Source organism: Arachis hypogaea, chromosome 11 (genome assembly GCF_003086295.3).
Source record: "Arachis hypogaea cultivar Tifrunner chromosome 11, arahy.Tifrunner.gnm2.J5K5, whole genome shotgun sequence".
Classification (NCBI taxonomy): Eukaryota; Viridiplantae; Streptophyta; class Magnoliopsida; order Fabales; family Fabaceae; genus Arachis; species Arachis hypogaea.
In genome coordinates, this window is record NC_092046.1 from 53,657,122 (window position 1) to 53,677,508 (window position 20,387).

At 34.7% G+C, this 20,387-nt stretch overlaps 3 long non-coding RNA genes across 3 annotated transcripts; 2 read left to right on the top strand and 1 right to left on the bottom strand.

Annotated features, from left to right (window-relative positions):
* Positions 1-8,133: 8,133 nt before the first annotated feature.
* Positions 8,134-10,424, bottom strand: LOC140176531 (uncharacterized). The gene is made up of 3 exons (XR_011868143.1): positions 10,258-10,424; positions 10,112-10,166; positions 8,134-8,391 (listed from the first exon to the last, which is right to left on the bottom strand). It is a non-coding gene; the product is annotated as an uncharacterized lncRNA (long non-coding RNA).
* A 2,702-nt stretch (positions 10,425-13,126) lies between these two features.
* On the top strand, positions 13,127-15,422 carry LOC112721121 (uncharacterized). The gene is made up of 3 exons (XR_003812137.2): positions 13,127-13,601; positions 13,782-14,611; positions 14,699-15,422. It is a non-coding gene; the product is annotated as an uncharacterized lncRNA (long non-coding RNA).
* A 1,588-nt stretch (positions 15,423-17,010) lies between these two features.
* Positions 17,011-18,008, top strand: LOC112723891 (uncharacterized). Its single transcript, XR_011868144.1, has 2 exons — positions 17,011-17,117; positions 17,201-18,008. It is a non-coding gene; the product is annotated as an uncharacterized lncRNA (long non-coding RNA).
* The last annotated feature ends 2,379 nt before the right edge of the window (positions 18,009-20,387 follow it).

A 20,387-nucleotide genomic window follows, 5' to 3' on the forward strand; every position in this document is an offset into this window, starting at 1 on the left:
TAGCATAAATATAATCAATACTTTTAGAATAAAAAAATATTAGATTCTTAAAAATGAATAAATAAATATTTTATATAGTAATTACTACTAAACATGACTCATTTCAAATAGTAACTACGCATAATTTATAAAATGTGACTCACTTCAAAGAATAATTGCACCTAAATTTAGATTATAATGATACAAATAAAATAAAAAGAAAAAATTGAATATCAAACTCTCATATTTTTTATATATATTGTTATAGATAAGAAAAAATAGAATTTTTTTCATGGAAAATAAAAAGGAAAACCAGAGAGTTAAAAGCAAGCACTTTTGTGCATGATAAATTTCATAATAAATTTACCATGATTATTCACCAAGCACACACTAAAATACATGATACACAGATCCCCACTAGTAGTTGAATACTTGAATATACTGGAGTACCTTTACGTTGTACTAGCAACTCAAAATACTACTTTGCAATCATTACTATTACTATAGTATTTATTCCACTAATAATCTACATAGGTTTAATTCCTGTAAAGAATGCGTTTAAATAGGGATCTTGATTAGTTACCTATCTTACGCCGTCGTCTAGTAATTAAACAAACTTGGATGATTGTCATAATTAAACTAAACAAACATTTCAAACCAACGCATGCCAATACCCAAATATATAGAGCGATTTTAATTTAACGACCACGTTAGAGGAATAATAATTTAAAATTATTTTATTTAACTTAGAATTCATAATTTTATCTATATAATATATGTAATATTTATAATTATATATTTATTATATTTAATATTACTTAATTATTCTAATAATAATTAAAAAATAAAAAATAAGTTTAATAATAATTAAAAAATATAAAATAAAATAATTTTAAAAAATTTATTTTAAAGTGATTTTTTATTATATTCCAAAAATTTTTGTTAATCTAGTGTTAGATTTACCTACAAGGTAAATATATAAGAAAACATTTGAAAAAATATTAATTATCCAATATTTAAAAAAAATCTCTATGCAAAATTTAAATAAATATAAAATCAGATACTATATGTGTCTATATTTATCATGTTATATTTTAAATAAGCGATTCATGATTTCTTTTAAAATAATTCATTTTAATTATTAATTTCTATTGTTTATTTTATAAATTACCTAAAATAATTTTTAACCCAAATAAGATAATTTATTTATAATTTTAAGGAAAAAGTATATTTTTTGTCCTTGAAATTTGTCAAAAATTTTAAAACTATTTCTAAGCTTTATTTTGTTTTAATTTTATCCTAAAAGTTTTACATTTTCATCTGTAACACCCTACCACACTAAACTTTACGCTTAAGTCGTAAAACAGAGGTGGTGTGGTATTATGACCTCTAAAATAAAATAAGTACATATAATAGCAGAAGAATTATAATATGCTAGGAGCCTTGAAGAATAGAGGAAACAAAAAAATCGGGAAATAAAAGCGCAACGCTTAAGGAATGAGTATTAACTTGCGTGCTAAGGAAACCATAACTATTAAACATATGATAACAGAAGTAGGAATAGAGTGCCAAAGATACAAAATAACAAGCTCCTAACTCAGCCTGCGAAGTCAAGACTGGCCGGAGAATATTTACACATATATACATACATATCCAAAACCTAAAAGTACATATACACAATCCTGCCTCTCCATAAACCTCTAAGAGGATCAAAAAGAACAAGTTATGCGGAGAGAAAGCTAAGTACATATATATTCATCACTGTACAACAAAACTATCCAGTAACCACTCTGTTTCAAGAGTCCAGACGCCTAACGAGGTGCCTCTTGAGCTGCATCTGAAAAACAACAACATAGTATGGAATGAGAACCGGAGGTTCTCAGTATGGTAAAGATGCCACGCACATAATATATAAGGTCCTGGGAATGCCAGAGGCAATCCTAGAACGCCGACACTCAGATTATAGAGCTTAAAGTATTAAACAAAAGCGATAAGAGGTGGTTTTCTAAGAATATTTAAACCTAACTTAACTTAACCTTAAATCTAAGTCCCATACTGCCATTCCTCCATACTTCCAACTCCATCATGCATTTTCACAGACAAATAGACAGATAAAGACAAGCACAAGAAGGTTACAATTACTGCAGGTAACAAATACACATTTAACATGGCAAATATATATAGTCACACCCAATTAAAGCACAAGCAAGTAATTCAAGTATTATGCATATGATGCATGCCTGTCCTATGGCTGAAGAGGCTCATCTGTCGGTTATCCAGCCATCCCGACAAGTCTGAATTGTCCTTAGACTGTCCCCCGACGTGCATCCCCAAGAGTCTATGCATAGCTTTATCTCAAATAATCAATATTACTCAATGGGGGTAACATTCCCAGGAATTTATATAGTGCCCGGTCACACTTACGTCGTAGGGTCAACAGAGTATCGAGTTTTCAACCTGGTACACGTGGTGGCAAGCCACGACACTTAATCCAGGGAACCTCATATCTCAGATCATTAAATTATTCAAGCCATATAAATAATTCAATTATAATTCATCAACGTCCACATCATTCTCAATCACATCTCATTCATCATCATACATCAATCATATTCAATCCTTATCCTTCATTATCACACATCCCATTCCGTCCATCAATAGTTCGAATTCAAAACATAATTCATTCTTTTCTAAATGAATTAAACTTAAAGCATGCTCATTTTCTTAATAACTCTAAATCAAACCATATAACCTTTGAATCTAAATCTTTTTAAATAATCATATAAACAAAATCTCTAATTTTTATAAAATTTCGGCAGTATCTCCTCTAAAACTCGGACTTTGCCACCCTTTTCGGGTCCAAACCTGCATTCTTTTCAATTCAACATACCCTTCCTCATCATCATAACAGTCACCACAATAAATCTACCTTAGATAAATAATTATACTCATACAATATTCGAATCCAACAACCAAAATTCAACTAAGGATCATAGTTCACAAATCCTAGGCTTCTAACACAAAATACCTCATTATCACAACAACCTCCATAATAGTTATACCTCAAATCAATAATTCACCAAATCATTAGTTAATCAACAACCACCAAACTAACCATGTTCATCAATAATAACATTCAACCATAATTCTCTCCAAATTAACATAACAACATTAACCATCCAAAATTAATAACTAATTATCCAATAAACTTCAACCAAATATATTCATCGACAAATTACTAAACATTAAACATACACCTGCATTCCAACTTATCCTATGGTCATCTAGCCTAAGTTTTCACAGAACATTATATATTAAATGCAAGAAACCTAAACCATACCTTAGCCGATTCCCAAGTATTATTCCAAGACAATTTTCCTAAAAGAACACAGCCCTTAAAACCTCAACTAATCTGCTTCCTCCAAGTTCCAGTATTCACAATTTGAAGCTCCAATTATTTATTCACAACCTAATACACATTTATAACACATATATATCCAATTTAATACTCAAAGCTCAAATTTAATAAAAATAAAATAGAATTATCGTATCCTCACCTTACCCAAGCTTCACATAAGTAAGAGTGAACGTTTCCCTCAAGTTAATTGGATCCTAAAACATCAGAAATCAAAGAAATTCAATCTTCCCACTCAAAATTCAAAAATTGGGGGAAAGATGAGACTGAGGTGAAATAGCAAGTTACCTATGAAATTTTTCTAGTAGAAACGTAGAGCTCGACGCGGTGAACGAAAAGTCGCAAACGGTGCGGCAATCGGAGCTCGGACGGAGAAGTTATGGCGTACGAAAGTTAACGTAAGGGTATTTCTCTTCTTCTCTTCCCTGGGAAGCTTGCTGCTTCATTGAGGAAATGAGAGAAAGAAGAGCCCGTGGCTCTTTTTAATGGGCTGGTCCGGTTGGACCAATAGTCCGGTCCGGGTTTGGTTCAATTGGTTCGGTCCTTTCGGTCCAATTTTTGACCGTTTTCTTCGAAATTAGTGTCAAAATTCTCGTTTCGATTAGCTCTACCCTAATTTAATATAATATTCACATTTCTAATCTTCCTTATTAAAAACTAATTTACTGACTAATTATCTACTAATTAATCGGGGTTTACATTCTACCGACCTAACAAAGAATTTTGCCCTCAAAATTCAAATCTAGTTACCTAAAAAGAGATGTAGATAGTCCGTTCGCATATCTGTTTTGAGCTCCCAGGTATGTTCCTCGATACCAGCTCGAATCCAAGCTACTTTTACCAATGATACTTCCTTCCCGCGTAATCGTTTAATACTAGTATCATCAATTCCCACTGGAATTACTGGAAGTGTTCAATCTTCTCTTTCTTGAATTGGTTTTGGTTCTAGAACATGACTTGCATCAGGAATATACTTCCAAAGCTGTGACACATGAAATATGTCGTGTAAATTCGAAAGATACGGTGGTAAGGCAATTCTATAAGCCACTGGCCCAATTCTCTTCAGGATCTCAAACGGTCCAATATAACAGGAATTCAGTTTCTTGGTCTTAATGGTTCTTCCCACTCCAGTGGTTAGTGTAACTTTCAAAAAGACATGTTCCCCTTCTTCGAACTCCAAAAGCTTTCGCTTCTGATCAGCATAGCTCTTTTGACGGCTTTGGACTATAAGCATTCGATTACGAATCTTTTTATTTGCTCAGTCGTTTCAGCTATCATCTCAGGCCCTAATAAACTCCTTTCTCCAGTTTCATTCCAACACAACGAAGATTGACATTTTCTACCATACAGAGCCTCATATGGAGCCATTCCGATGCTCGCATGATAGCTATCATTATAAGCAAATTCTACTAATGGCATATACCGGTCCCAGCTCGCCGGCTGGTCTAAAACATAAGCTCTTAGCATATCTTCCAAGGTCTGAATAGTTCTTTCTGACTGACCATCTGTCTGAGGGTGATACGCAGTACTCAAGCTTAGCTGAGTCCCAAATGCACGCTGGAAAGCTCCCCAAAATCTTGATGTAAAGCAAGGATCCCTGTCAGATATAATGGTAGAAGGCACGCCATGCAACCTAACAATCTCTTTGATATACATTCGAGCCAATTCCTCCATTGTGCAACTTATTCGGATAGGAAGAAAGTAAGCTGATTTTGTTAGTCGATCCACAAATACCCAAATAGCGTCACAACCAGATCGGGTTCTAGGCAACCCTATCACAAAATCCATTACGATACTCTCCTATTTCTATTGTGGAATCTCTAAAGGCTGAAGGGTCCCTGATGGTCTCTGATGCTCAATCTTAACCTTCTGACGCGTTAAATATTTTGACACAGGTAATGCCACATCATTCTTCATTCCTGGCCACCAGAACATTGCTTTCAGATCTTGGTACATTTTAGTGCTCCCTGGATGAATTGAAAATCTGCACTTATGAGCTTCCTTCAAGATACTCTGTCGCAGGTCCCAATATCTGGCACAACAATCCGATTCTTGAACCTCCAAGAACCATCATATCCTTCTGACACTTTTCACTGTTTTCCCTCTTTAATTGCTGGTAATACCTTACGTAACGCTTCACTGTCTTGATAAGCCTTCAAAAATTCTGATTTAAAATCACTTGAAATCTGCAACTAACTCAAACACAAAATTCCAGATTCTTCTCTAATTCCCAAATTCAAAACTTGAAATGCCTTTAGTAATTCTTCTTCCCAAAGCATCATCCAAGCTGCATATAAAGATTTCCGACTCAAGGCGTCTGCCACAACGTTCGCTTTTGCTGGATGATAATTCAATTCAAAATCATAATCTTTCAGAAGCTCCATCCACCTCCTCTGACGCATATTCAACTCTTTCTGCTAAAAAAGATACTTTAAACTCTTATAGTCTGAGAAGACATGAAACTTAACGCCTTAGAGGTAGTGCCTCCAGATCTTTAAAGCAAACATAACAACAGCAAGTTCCAAATCATGTGTCGGATAGTTCATCTCATACGGCCTTAATTGCCGTGAGGCGTATGCTACAACATTCTGGTGCTGCATCAGAACGCATCCCAAACCCTTCAGTGATGCATCACAATACACCTCAAACGGTTCACTCAATTCAGGCAATACCAACACGGGTGCAGTAGTCAATCTGTGCTTTAATGCTCAAAAATTCTATTCACACTCTGGGTCCAAATAAAAAGCGTATCTTTCCTAGTCAACTTAGTTAAAGGTAAGGCGAGCTATGAAAGTCCCTTAATGAATCTCCGATACTATCCTGCGAAACTTAGGAAACTCCTAATCTCTATTACTGAAGTTAATCACTCCCATTTCATCACTGCTTCTACCTTAGCAGGATCCATGGCTATTCCCTGCTTACTCACCACGTGACCGAGAAACTTTACCTCACTCTTCCAAAACTCGCATTTAGATAACTTAGCGTATAACTTCCTGTTTCTCAGAATTTGTAGCACAGTTCGCAAATGATCAGCATGCTCCTCTTCAGTCTTAGAATAAACAAGAATATCATCAATGAAGACAATAACAAAACTTGTTCAGATACGGTCAGAAAATCCTGTCCATATAATCCATGAATACTGTTGGGGCATTAGTTAACCCAAAAGACATCACTGTATACTCATAATGACCATAATGTGTCCTGAAAGCAGTTTTTGGAATATCTTCATCTCTAACCCTTATCTGATGATACCCGGATCGTAGATCAATCTTAGAAAACACACCTACACCTTGTAACTGATCCATTAGGTCCTCGATTCTAGGTAGTGGATATTTATTCTTCACAGTAATCTTATTCAATTGCCAATAATCGACACACAAGCGCATACTTCCATCCTTCTTCTTTACCAGTAACACTGGTGCTCTCCACGGAGAAACACTTGGTCAGATAAAATGCTTACCCAACAGATCTTCCAGCTGAGTCTTCATTTCAGTCATTTCTAAAGGTGACATCCTATAAGGAGTAATCAAAATTGGACCGGCTCCAGGCACTAATTCAATTGTAAACTCAACCTCTCGGTTAGGTGAAAATTCATTAATATCATCCGGAAACACATCTGGAAATTCACTTACAACTGGAATCTGCTCTGAGCTCTGATCATCACCTGACACTCCCGCAGTTAATAACATAATACCTTGACATTCAGTCCCAGAACAGTTTACTATCATAGAGTTCAAATAGTAACTATTCACCACAACTGGCGCTTCTGACCTTTCCGGCATAAACTATACTGACTTCTCAAAACAATCAAGCAAAATAGGATTCTTAAATAACCAATCTCTCGACTATCACAGCGCCACCTGCCTGCAGGATACATCGTGTCCCTTATCACCCATACTGAGTCTCACCTTGCAGTTGATAAGTTCCAAATTCAACCCATTGCTCCTCAGGAACCTGTTGAGCCTGCAACGCCCTTTCCATAGTCTGAATCTAATTATTTGTGTCAATAGGATTTGAGGTTCCCCTAAAAGTCAGAGGGCGAACTTTCAGAAATGTAGCAAGTGTCATAGGATTGTCCTCATCATTGTTGTTCCCGTGATTACCCTGGTTTATCTTATTACCCAGTCCCTCGGCTGTTGCCTGCATAGCAGCAGCCATATTTCCCAGAGTAGTCATAAAGTCTATTGGATCATTCTCTACCGGGCTAGGAGTAACGGTGCCTATCCTACTTCTACCTCGCTTGCGACCGCGTCCGCGAGTCGACATTTGGTCCTTATACACACTAAACAAGTGATATTAAGTTGATCTGTCTTAATATCGCAGGACTAATGCTTTAAGTTCCAAATGCATGCTCACAAACGTTTATGCCATATATATCAGTCAGATATCCTAATAGCACATAAACACATACACAGAGAATGCACAGAAGCACAATCAGTCCGTCTTTCAGGCTCTATAGGAACGAACTGCTCTGATACCAAAATGTAACACCCTACCACACTAAACTTTACGCTTAAGTCGTAAAACAGAGGTGGTGTGGTATTACGACCTCTAAAATAAAATAAGAACATATAATAGCAGAAAAATTATAATATGCTAGGAGCCTTGAAGAATAGAGGAAACAAACAAATCGTGAAATAAAAGCGCAACGCTCAAGGAATGAGTTAACTTGCGTGCTAAGGAAACCATAAGTATTAAACATATGATAACAGAAGTAGGAATAGAGTGCCAAAGATACAAAATAACAAGCTCCTAACTTAGCCTGCGAAGTCAAGACTGGCCGGAAAATATTTACACATATATACATACATATCCAAAATCCAAAAGTACATATACACAATCCTGACTCTCCATAAACCTCTAAGAGGATCAAAAAGAATAAGTTATGCGGAAAGAAAGCTAAGTACATATATATTCATCACTGTACAACAAAACTACCTAGTAACCAATCCATTTCAAGAGTCCAGACGCCTAACGAGGTGCCTCTCGACCTGCATCTGAAAAACAACAACACAGTATGAAATGAGAACCAGAGGTTCTCAGTATGGTAATGGTGCCACGCACATAATATATAAGGTCCTGGGAATGCCAGAGGCAATCCTAGAAAGCCGACACTCAGATTATAGAGCTTAAAGTATTAAACAGAAGCCATAAGAGGTGGTTTTCTAAGAACATTTAAACCTAACTTAACTTAACCTTAAATCTAAGTCCCATACTGCCATTCCTCCATACCTCCAACTCCATCATGCATTTTCACAGACAAATACACAGATAAAGACAAGCACAAGAAGGTTATAATTACTGCAGGTAACAAATAAACATTTAACATGACAAATACATATAGGCACACCCAATTAAAGCACAAGCAAGTAATTCAAGTATTATGCATATGATGCATGCCTGTTCTATGGCTGATAAGGCTCATCTGTCGGTTATCCAGCCAACCCGACAAGTCTGAATTGTCCTTAGACTGTCCCCCGACGTGCATCCCCAAGAGTCTATGCATAGCTTTATCTCAAATAATCAATATTACTCAATGGGGGTAACATTCCCGGGAATTTATATAGTGCCCGGTCACACTTACGTCGTAGGGTCAACAGAGTATCGAGTTTTCAACCTGGTACACGTGGTGGCAAGTCACGACACTTAATCCAGGGAACCTCGTATCTCAGATCATTAAATTATTCAAGCCATATAAATAATTCAATTATAATTCATCAACATCCACATCATTCTCAATCGCATCTCATTCATCATCATACATCAATCATATTCAATCCTTATCCTTCATTATCACACCTCCCATTCCGTCCATCAATAGTTCGAATTCAAAACACAATTCATTCTTTTCTAAATGAATCAAACTTAAAGCATGCTCATTTTCTTAATAATTCTAAATCAAACCATATAACATTTGAATCTAAATCTTTTTAAATAATCATATAAACAAAATCTCTAATTTTTATAAAATTTCGGCAGCATCTCCTCTAAAACTCGGACTTTGCCACCCTTTTCGGGTCCAAACCTGCATTCTTTTCAATTCAACATACCCTTCCTCATCATCATAACAGTCACCACAATAAATCTACCTTAGATAAATAATTATACTCATACAATATTCAAATCCAACAACCAAAATTCAACTAAGGATCATAGTTCACTAATCCTAGGCTTCTAACACAAAATACCTCATTATCACAACAACCTTCACAATAGTTATACCTCAAATCAATAATTCACCAAATCATTAGTTAATCAACAAACACCAAACTAACCATGTTCATCAATAATAACATTCAACCATAATTCTCTCCAAATTAACATAACAACATTCACCATCCAAAATTAATAACTAATTATCCAATAAACTTCAACCAAATATATTCATCGACAAATTAATAAATATTAAACATACACCTGCATTTCAACTTATCCTATGGTCATCTAGCCTAAGTTTTCACAGAACATTATATATTAAATGCAAGAAACCTAAACCATACCTTAGCCGATTCCCAAGTATTATTCCAAGACAATTTTCCTAAAAGAACACAGCCCTCAAAACCTCAACTAATCCACTTCCTCCAAGTTCCAGTATTCACAATTTCAAGCTCCAATTATTTATTCACAACATAATACACATTTATAACACATATATATCGAATTTAATACTCAAAGCTCAAATTTAATGAAAATAAAATAGAATTATCATATCCTCACCTTACCCAAGCTTCACATAAGTAAGAGTGAATATTTTTCTCAAGTTAATTGGATCCTAAAACATCAGAAATCAAAGAAATTCAATCTTCCCACTCAAAATTCAAAAATTGGGGGAAAGAGGAGACTGAGGTGAAATAGCAAGTTACCTATGAAATTGTTCTGGTAGAAACGTAGAGCTCGATGCGGTGAACGCGTAGCCGTAAACGGTGCGGCAATCGGAGCTCAGACGGAGAAGTTACGGCATACGAAAGTTAACGTAAGGGTATTTCTCTTCTTCTCTTCCCTGGGAAGCTTGCTGCTTCGTTGAGGAAATGAGAGAAAGAAGATCCCGTGGTTCTTTTTAATGGGCTGGTCCGGTTGGACCAACAGTCCGGTTTGGGTCTGGTTCAACCGGTTCGGTCCTTTCGGTCCAATTTTAGACCGTTTTCTTCGAAATTAGTTTCAAAATTTTTGTTTTGATTAGCTCTACCCTAATTTAATATAATATTCACATTTCTAATCTTTCTTATTAAAAACTAATTTACTGACTAATTATCTACTAATTAATCGGGGTTTATATCATCAAATATATCCCTAATAACTAAATTTTAAAAAAAATTAGGACTAATCCAATAATAATACATGATAATCATGTTTGATTTGCTTGTGTTAAAGGTTGTTCTTGCGAAAGTTATTTCTTAATTGGTCATAATTTTTTTGAAAAATTAGTTCTTAGAGGTAAATTTGATGCAAATCAAAAACTTCTAGAATAAAATTGAAACAAAATAAAACTTAGAGGTCCTTTTAAAACTTTTAGCAAATTTCAAGGACAAAAAATATACTTTATCCAAATTTTAAAAGAAAAAATAGAAAAATACATTAAAAATACTATAAGATAAGTAGGCTAAAAAATTTTAATATGAATAAAAGAGGCGAATTTTTACTAGATATGAAATTTTTGGGTGTATATATAGGTGGGTGGACGCTGTAAATACAGCAAGCGCAACACGCAGAGCACATGCTGACTCAGCACGCATGCAGCGTGTAGGGCACTTGTCGTAATCAGGAGCAACACGCACCCTGTGTGTTGTCCACATGGCGAACATCAAGCCAACACGCACTCTGCGTGTTGGAGACGTCTCAAATGCTAGTTGGATGGCATTTCAACACATAACCTGCAAGGTGAGTCTTCTGCCTATAAAAATCAAAATTTATTACCATTTTACTGCACTATTAGTGTGATAGAGGGCACTGCAAATATAGTGGTGTTTTCCTTTATCTATAAAATTCGAAAAAATAATACAAAAATAATTACAAAAAATAAAATAAAAATAATTATTAATAATTTGCATTAGTATTTATATTATTCATTAAAATTAAAAAATAAAAATTATAAATTACAATAAAATAAAAATAACATTAAAACAAAAATTAAAAATAATTATATAAATTCAAAAAATTACATCTTTTATATGTATATTATTTATTAATATTAATAACTATCATTATATTTATTATTTATTAATAACTACCATTATTATTTGTTAATATTAATAACTACCATTTATATTATTTACTAAATATATTAATCATAGATTAAAAATTAATAATATCATAACATAAAAGGAAATAAATAATTAATAACAAAAATTAAAAAAACATTTTATCTGTATTTTTATTACTTATTAGTTTCAAAAGTTACAGATTAACAAATTAAATTACAATAATATTATAACAAAAAATAAAAAATATCAAAAAACAAATAAAATTATTAATATTATCGTAATAAAATTATTAATATTATCATAGAAAAATAAAACATAAGTATTTAAATTATTTAATTTACTACGACTACTAATAATAATATTAACCCAAAAATTACGCTAATAATAATACATTTTAAATACTAAGCTCTAAATTAACAAATATACTAAACTTACACAATTAGGCTGTTCCAAATAATTAATAGCATGTTCTTCTGTAAATGTATAACCACATACCATTTTTTCAAGCATCACAATACCAACTCTCACCTTTGTCAAAGATCACCTTTCTCCCTCTCAATCTCTTTTAAAATCCTCCTGGAATGAACAATGAACAATGAAGCATGCGAAGCTCCCCCTCCCGCCTTTTAAAGGCACCAAAACATTAATACATTGGTGTTTCCGGAGCATGGATGATGGATGCGTGGAGACAGCCGGCCAAGTGGTCAACACGCACCCTACGTGTTGCCTAGGGGGTTGACATGTGGCTGGAAGACACTGATAAAAGTGCATTGGAACCAAACGAGGAATCTCTGCTCCTACAACAAGGACCATGCGTGTTGTCTGCATGCGCGACATGTGGCCACGAATCTTTGCTAAAGGAATCTTTACTGCTTCAACACACAGGGTGTGTAGTGACCAGAGCTTCACACGTGACAAATTTTTGCCAGAATCCCTGTAAAAATTGCCTCAAAATTCGGTATAGAATCCTTGCAAACTCAACACGCAAGGTGGGTGTGTAAGAGTTTTTACAACTCCACACTTCTGAAAAACACTCCAAATAACAATATTCAACAAATACACCACTTCTTTATCCATATTAAAAATAATTTATGAGCTAAGTAAGTAAAAACTGTTGACTTCTCATGTCAATAACAGTATGTTTATGGCACGAAAACACATGTGACTTCTAGCCTGGGGCTGGCAAAATCAGCCTCCTCATGAGACTCGTACGGAGTGGATTGTTGTCCACTACCAGCGTGTTGCACTTGTAAATGTATGTGCATTGCTAAATGACTTTGTAACCTAGCGAGTACATGGTCTAATGCGTGAATAATAAATGTTGAGATGCCAAGTTTGGAATGTCTGTATATTCTCGTTTTTGTGCTTCACAGACTGAACCTTTTATTGGTTTATTTTTCTTTTTTAATGTAGGCCTTGGGTTTTTATAAGTCCTCTTAATCCAGGACTTATTGTTATTACCCTTCTTCTTTTAATGCAGGCCTTGTTGTTGATGCCCTTTCTTCTTCTTCTTCTCCTTCTTCTCATTTTCTCAAAACTCTTCTTGACTTTACTGCCCACAAGCCCATATTATCCAAGAGAGAGAGATGTTGAAAGCATCGATCTTTGGAACACCCTCCAGTTGAGGTTCTCGATAAGTTGCTAATGAAGTTGAAGGAAGCAACAAGGAAAATGGCTTAGAGGGTTTAGACAGTAAGGAAAATGGCTTAGAGGGTTTGGGCGATAAGAAGAAGAATGAGAAGAGGAAGGTAAAGGATGATGCTGATGTGGCAACTGAATCTCCCAATGATGCTGAGAAATCAACGAAGAAGAAGAAGAAGAAGAAGAAGAAGAAGAAGAAGAAGAAGAAGAAGAAGAAGAAGAAGAAGAAGAAGAAGAAGAAGAAGAAGAAGAAGAAGAAGAAGAAGAAGAAGAAGAAGGGAGCAAAATAGTTCCAATCATGAAGGGGAAGTGCCACAAGCTACAGTGTTGAATGACAATAATAATAATACTAATACTGATAGCAGGTAATATAGCTTTTAATACTTTTATTGTAGAAGGCTAGTCGATAACAATGCAACGGGTGGATTTGTTTTTAGTAATATTGATGTAGTGTGATTATGTCCTGAAACTATTTTGTCTTTTTTATTTATGTATTTATTTATTTATTTATTTTTGTCTCTTTATATGTTGGGTGATATTTTCAGTTAAGATGGTTGTGATAATCCTACAAAGGTATATGTGGGAGGAATTTTCTATTACTCAACCGAGGATGATATTTGAAGTTATTTTGAAAGTGGCAAGTTTAGAGGGATTGCCATTATTAGTTTTAAGGTCAGTACTAATCACTTAAGCACTTTGCATTTCATTGTATTTCATGTTGAATATATAATGCAATCTTAAGTTGAATGAATGAATTTTTATTTGAGCTTCCTTGTATAGTAAGATTAATTGCAACTGCACTTTACTGATTTTAAGATGCCTATGGCATCTATTTTATCAGAAGGCTAGAATAGGAGTGCATATTAGTTCTCATTTTATGTGGGTGTGGATTCAGGTTGTCTAATGGTTTTCGGATCCAGTTCGGGTCTATTTTTCTGGGCTGGACTATGTCCCAAAAAAAACTAACCCAACGTATATACACAATGAAGAATAGACTCCCAAAAGAGTCGAGCCTTTATTTCAAATAATAACGAAGGAATAGACATAGTTGTGAGCATTCAAGTTCGGGAGGATTGTGATTTTGTTAGCGATTCTCTAGGATGGAAGAACGCATGCTGTGCTATCTAGTTTTTGCTGTCACGAAAGGGGCTCGCCTAGGTGTTTACTCAATTTAGGAGGAGGCAACGAGCAGGTGTCTAATTATAGTTTTTCTGAGTATCATGGTTTCAATAGCTACGAACACGCATTACAGTGCTTCAAATCGAGAATGGCTTCCATTGATGCTGACAAAGTGCAAATGCAGAAATGTTTGGAACACAGAGCAAGAAGGGTATGTTCTCTTCCGGCAGTAGCCGGCAGCGTGGATTGGTTTCATGTAAGTGCTTATAACCTGTCCTGAAAGTTGTCGTATACAGTTTTGTAGCATGAATGTAATTGTTGACTACCAAATGATTTTATTTAGGGCTTCCTGTAATTCCTGAAGAGGAACTAAACCCTGTTCCTGACTTTGCCATAGCCAACAACATGGAGTCATGGCTAGTGAAGATTTGCCATGATTCTGAAATACCTGGTCCATGCTTTTTCTAGTAAGAAAAATTTCTGAGAGAGTCTACTCCGTTTTATGGATTCATAGTGGTATTTCCTGGCAATCCATTTGAAGCTGCTATGGTTGCAAATGGTCATTTTTCTTTGGTTGAAAAGGCTGCCCGTGAAGACGCAGCTTTGGAAATAGTTGGTCGAGTACTAGAAACCACTGATAAGGAGATTCGCGATTATAACTACTTCAAAATTAATCTACTTCGCAACTCAAACAATGCATTCAAGGCAAAGCTTAGCCAGCTCGAAGATGCTCACGAGAAGCTGATAGCAAACTACGAAACCGTTGTGAACGCTCACATCAATGGGCAATCTCCTTGATTATGTTGTTTTCGTTTTTGTTTTGCCAAGGGTTCTATAATTAACTTAATGGGTTGAGGTTAAGGTATTTATATTTTCTAATTGTTTGGTATGTTGTATTTGGTGCTTGATGTTTTTTTTTGGCAATCTCCTTGATTGTGTTTTCAATTTTGTTTTACTAGGGGTTCTATAATTAACTTAATAGGTTGAGGTTAAGGTGTTTATGTTTTCTAATTGTTTGGTATGTTGTATTTAGTGATTAATGCTGCAATGGAGTAGTTAATTAACATGAATTTGTTTAACTTGTCAGTTCTTGATTTTTAATTTGCTTCAAAATGTGTTATTGCTAATAACTTTTGATTAATCAAGTACAAAATTGTAGGGTTATATTTTATTAGTATTTGACTAAGAAAAATTAATTGGTATGAGTAATAATAAATACCAGTGCTCTGTATGTGGCTTTTTTTGTACTGCTTACGCTGGTTGTAGTCACCTTTGTTCCAATCAAAGTCCTAAAGGGAGTAATTATTTTTTGTCGCCATTTGTTCAGCTATGCTTAGCATGGATTGTCATGACAGAGATTCCTTTGAAAATAGAGGTTAGGCAGTCGCTGGTTTCAAGATAGAGTCTGATAAGGCCAACTTGACTAGAAGATTATATTTGTTCCAATTCAATTAGGATAATATATATTGAACCTTTACCGTAATGTTTAATGCTGTGTGTTCTTTATTTTATTAATGTGAACGAAAGACCATAGATCAAGGGTAATTAAAATATAGAGGAAGAGTATTTCAATTGAATTTATTTTTGAATCCGATAATGGCAGTAATAACTAATTTTTTTCTCTAAAGTTGGTCAATTGTTTAGTTTGTTGCTTTGTTATGAGTATTATTGGTTAACAGGTACGTTAAAAATGTAGTAAAGTAGCATATGTTTTATAAAGTATACTAGAAATAAGACACTAACAACATTAAGGAAAGAATGTTGTTTTATCATTAAATATATTCATTATCTATGTTGTCGTTTTCATTGATAGCGAGTAAGAATAAAAAAAACTCTCTATCTCAGACATGATTCAGGCTAGCTTTTTATATGGTACAGGCTTTGCGTAGAATTTTTATACATATACAAACCCAATTTATTGGTTGTATCCCTTTGGTAGCAGTACTAACCAGAATTTTAATATTAGGAGTCAAAATTTTAATTTATAATTACTCTTAATTTTTTAAAAAATTTACAATATTCTTTAATCTTAACATTTTTTGTGTAGTTTAGTTATTCTGTTTGTTTTTATGATTTTATTAAACTTTTTAATTAAATTTTTATAATTTAAAAGTTTATAATTGAATTTTTATATTAGATAAAAATTATAAAATAGGTTCTTCAAGCTCTTTTTTTTGTTAAAAGATACAAGTACTTTTTAAAATTTTATTTTTGTATTTGATGTAAAATGCATTATGAAATATTCTAGTATTTTATATTTTTTTGCTAAAAAAATAACTAGTAAAAATATAATTACAAATTTTTATTTAACATAATTAAAATCCAATGATAAATTTTTAAATTATATGAATTTTATTAAAAATTTAGTAAAATTACAAAAAATAATAAAATAATTAAATTTTATTATAATTAATAGATTAGTATTTATAAAATTATTATTTGAAAAAATAAATTTATACCAAAATTATGTTTATTAAACATAAAAACAAAATATAAAATTAAATAACAATTTAATAATCATATACATAAAGAATTAAAGATGTCGAGATTTGGGAGATGATTCTACCATTGGGCAGCAGTACATACCACCCTTCACTAGTTATATTTGTCGTGATGACGTTCATGAAATTTGAGTATAAATTTACTAGTTGAACTCTGATGCATAGCAAGGGTTGGTCGTGTTTGACTTTTTAAAATTTTGCAATGGAGCCTTCAAAGATATGTCTTAGATCTGCCCTTACTCAAGAAGCCAAGTTGTTGACGTATGTATCTCAAACTCTCTATTAGAACTTCATGAATTATAGTTATAATAGTAGATTCTAATTTATTTTCTCCATCTGCCTAGGAATCAACGACTCAACTCCGAAGAGTTTATGGTTTCTGGAAAGGTTGCATCAGTTCTATTTTCTTTTGTGCAAGACCATGATGTTTTGAACATCATGTTTGATAATATTTTTGGTGGGGCGGGCAGTTCTAATGTGCATGTACCCAACCAAGATCATGAGGTCTTCGTCGGTAGTCCAGCCATAGTTTTTGCAGATACAGACGATGGCAGCCCTTCCGTGCAGGTAACGACACCGCCTGTTATGGGGAGAAGGCTCTTCCATTCACCAACTCCAACATGTTTTGGATCAGAACCTCCTAAGTGGTTGAGGGTTGGTTCAAGCACAAAGACATCTTGTGTAAGATTGGTTCGTTATATGAATCATGCTTGTTAACTCCATGATAGCGCATGTAGCTTGTGGTTTATGTTTTTCTTTTTTTACAAAGAAAAGTTGTAAGCCAAGGTTTAAGGTGATGTTTGACATGGACTTTAGCTGCTGGTATGCGAAGTTGTGATCATCAACAATGGTGCCAAAGGACTTGGAGCTCTCAAATGTGAATCACACTTTGTCACAATTCCGCACAACTAACCAGCAAGTGCACTGGGTCGTCCAAGTAATAAACCTTACGTGAGTAAGGGTCGATCCCACAGAGATTGTCGGCTGGAAGCAAGCTATGGTCATCTTGTAAATCTCAGTCTGGCAGATTCAAATGGTGATGGAGGATTGATAACTAAAAGATGAATAAAACATAAAATAAAGATAGAGATACTTATGTAATTCATTGGTGGATTTCAGATAAGCGTATGAAGATGCTTTGTTCCCCCTAAACCTCTGCTTTCCTATTGCCTTCTTCCAATTATTCATACTCCTTTCCATGGCAAGCTTTATGTTGGGCATCACCGTTGTCAATGGCTACATCCCGTCCTCTCAGTGAAAATGGTCCTGATGCTCTGTCACAACATCGGCTAATCAGCTGTCGGTTCTCGATCATGTCGGAATAGGATCCATTGATCCTTTTGCGTCTGTCACACGCCCCACAATTGCGAGTTTGAAGCTCGTCACAGTCATCCCTTCCCCAATCCTACTCGGAATACCACAGACAAGGTTTAGACTTTTCGGATCTCAGGAATGGCCGCCAATAATTCTAGCCTATACCACGAAGGTTCCAATCTTAGATCAGAAACCTAAGAGATACGCATTCAAGCCATTGCTAGTAGAACAGAGGTGGTTGTCAGGCACATGTTCATAGGTGAGAATGATGATGAGTGTCACGGATCATCACATTCATCAAGTTGAAGAACGAATGAATATCTTGGAGAAGAAATATACTTGAGTTGAATAGAAAAACAATAGTACTTTGTATTAATTCATGAAGAACAGCAAAGCTCCACACCTTAATCTATGGTGTGTAGAAACTCCACCGTTGATAATACATAAGAACAAGGGTCAGGCATGGCCCTGAGGCCAGCCTCCCAAAACGTGATCAAGTGTATGAAGTATGAGTAAAAGATGAGTAAAAGATGAAAATACAATAGCAAAGGGTCCTATTTATAGAAAATACATAGAGACTTTTCTTGGAGTTAAACGCCAGCTTTTGTGCCAGTTTTGGAGTTAAACGCCAGAATTCTTGAGCTGACTTGGTATGCCTGTTTGGGCCATCAAATCTCAGGCAAAGTATGGACTATTATATATTGCTGGAAAGCCCAGGATGTCTACTTTCCAACACAATTGATAGCGTGCCAATTGGGCTTCTGTAGCTCCAGAAAATCTACTTTGAGTGTAGGGAGGTCAGAATCCAACAGCATCTGCAGTCCTTTTTCAGCCTCTGAATTAGATTTTTGCTCAGGTCCCTCAATTTCAGCTAGAAAATACCTGAAATCACAGAAAAATACACAAACTCATAGTAAAGTCCAGAAGAGTGATTTTTATTTAAAAACTAATAAAAACATAATAAAAACTAACTAAAATATACTAAAAACATACTAAAAATAATGCCAAAAAGCGTATAAATTATCCGCTCATCAGCTGTAAAGACACTCTGTTGTTTAATTACTTGTTTTCTCAGGGCTATCTGATGAAGTGTGTGGATTTATTTTTAATTTTCTCTTAAATTATGTATGATTGTGTACGTATGTATGTTAAAAGATAAAATGAACTAAACACAGAGACACTGTGGTGAGAATGCTTGAATGTCGCCTCACTAGGCATCACATAATAACTCTAATTCCTGGATATCCGATCGATGGAAGAGTCATTGAAATGATGGCCATGCATAACACTTGCTCCATACAATACTTGAATCATCCATATTTTTGGTGCCTTCCACGTCATTTTGCTATGAGTTGATCCTTCACCCGGTATTTTCTTCTCTAGGGTTTGTTTTCAGTTTGCATCCCCGTATTTACATGCTAGGGATATTATTTTAGGAAGATGTTGTTAGGGGTTGTTGGTGGATGAACTTGCTGAAATATATTTGCCACTCTAGGTTAAGCCAAGTCAATTTCTCAATCCAGTAAGTAATTACATTCTTGTCAACTTGTTACAATTGACAATGCTGTTATTGCATTTTTATTAGAAAAGTTTTAAAATCCAATTGAATCTGGAATCAAATTTTCATCTCCGTCGAAGACATCTTCTTCCATTGGTATTGTGTCGCGGTTGACTTTGCTGATGAAACGGTATACCACCTGGACTCGTATCCAGATCCAAACATAATTGTCGACAGGGAAAGTCTAATGCACAACATGGTACGCGAGCTTGTTAATCAATGGACATCTCTTTTTTGCATTTTTACATGGTTCATTTTGTCTATTTGTGTATATTTCCAGGTTGGTAGGCTCCACGACCTGATGACATATCCCACTTATGGTCCTCTCCGAGCGTTTACACCAACAGACCTTTGCGAGTGGCCAATTAGGAGAGGGCAAGGGATCCTAAACTGCAACACAAGGTTATAGCTATAACTGTTTAACTGCAATTAAATTATTCAATTACATGTGACCGTGCTAACTGCAACCCCACCAATTCGAGGGCATGCAGTGATAGTGTAGTAGCTTGGGTAATTTCTTGGCTAGACCCAGAAGAAAGGTTCAATTCTTATGACTTTTTGAACCTCTTATTATGACCAAGGTTCTAAAAACCGGACCGATCCAAACGGTTCAACTGGGTTAACTGGAAACTAGTCAGGTAGCTGGTCCGGTTCACCTA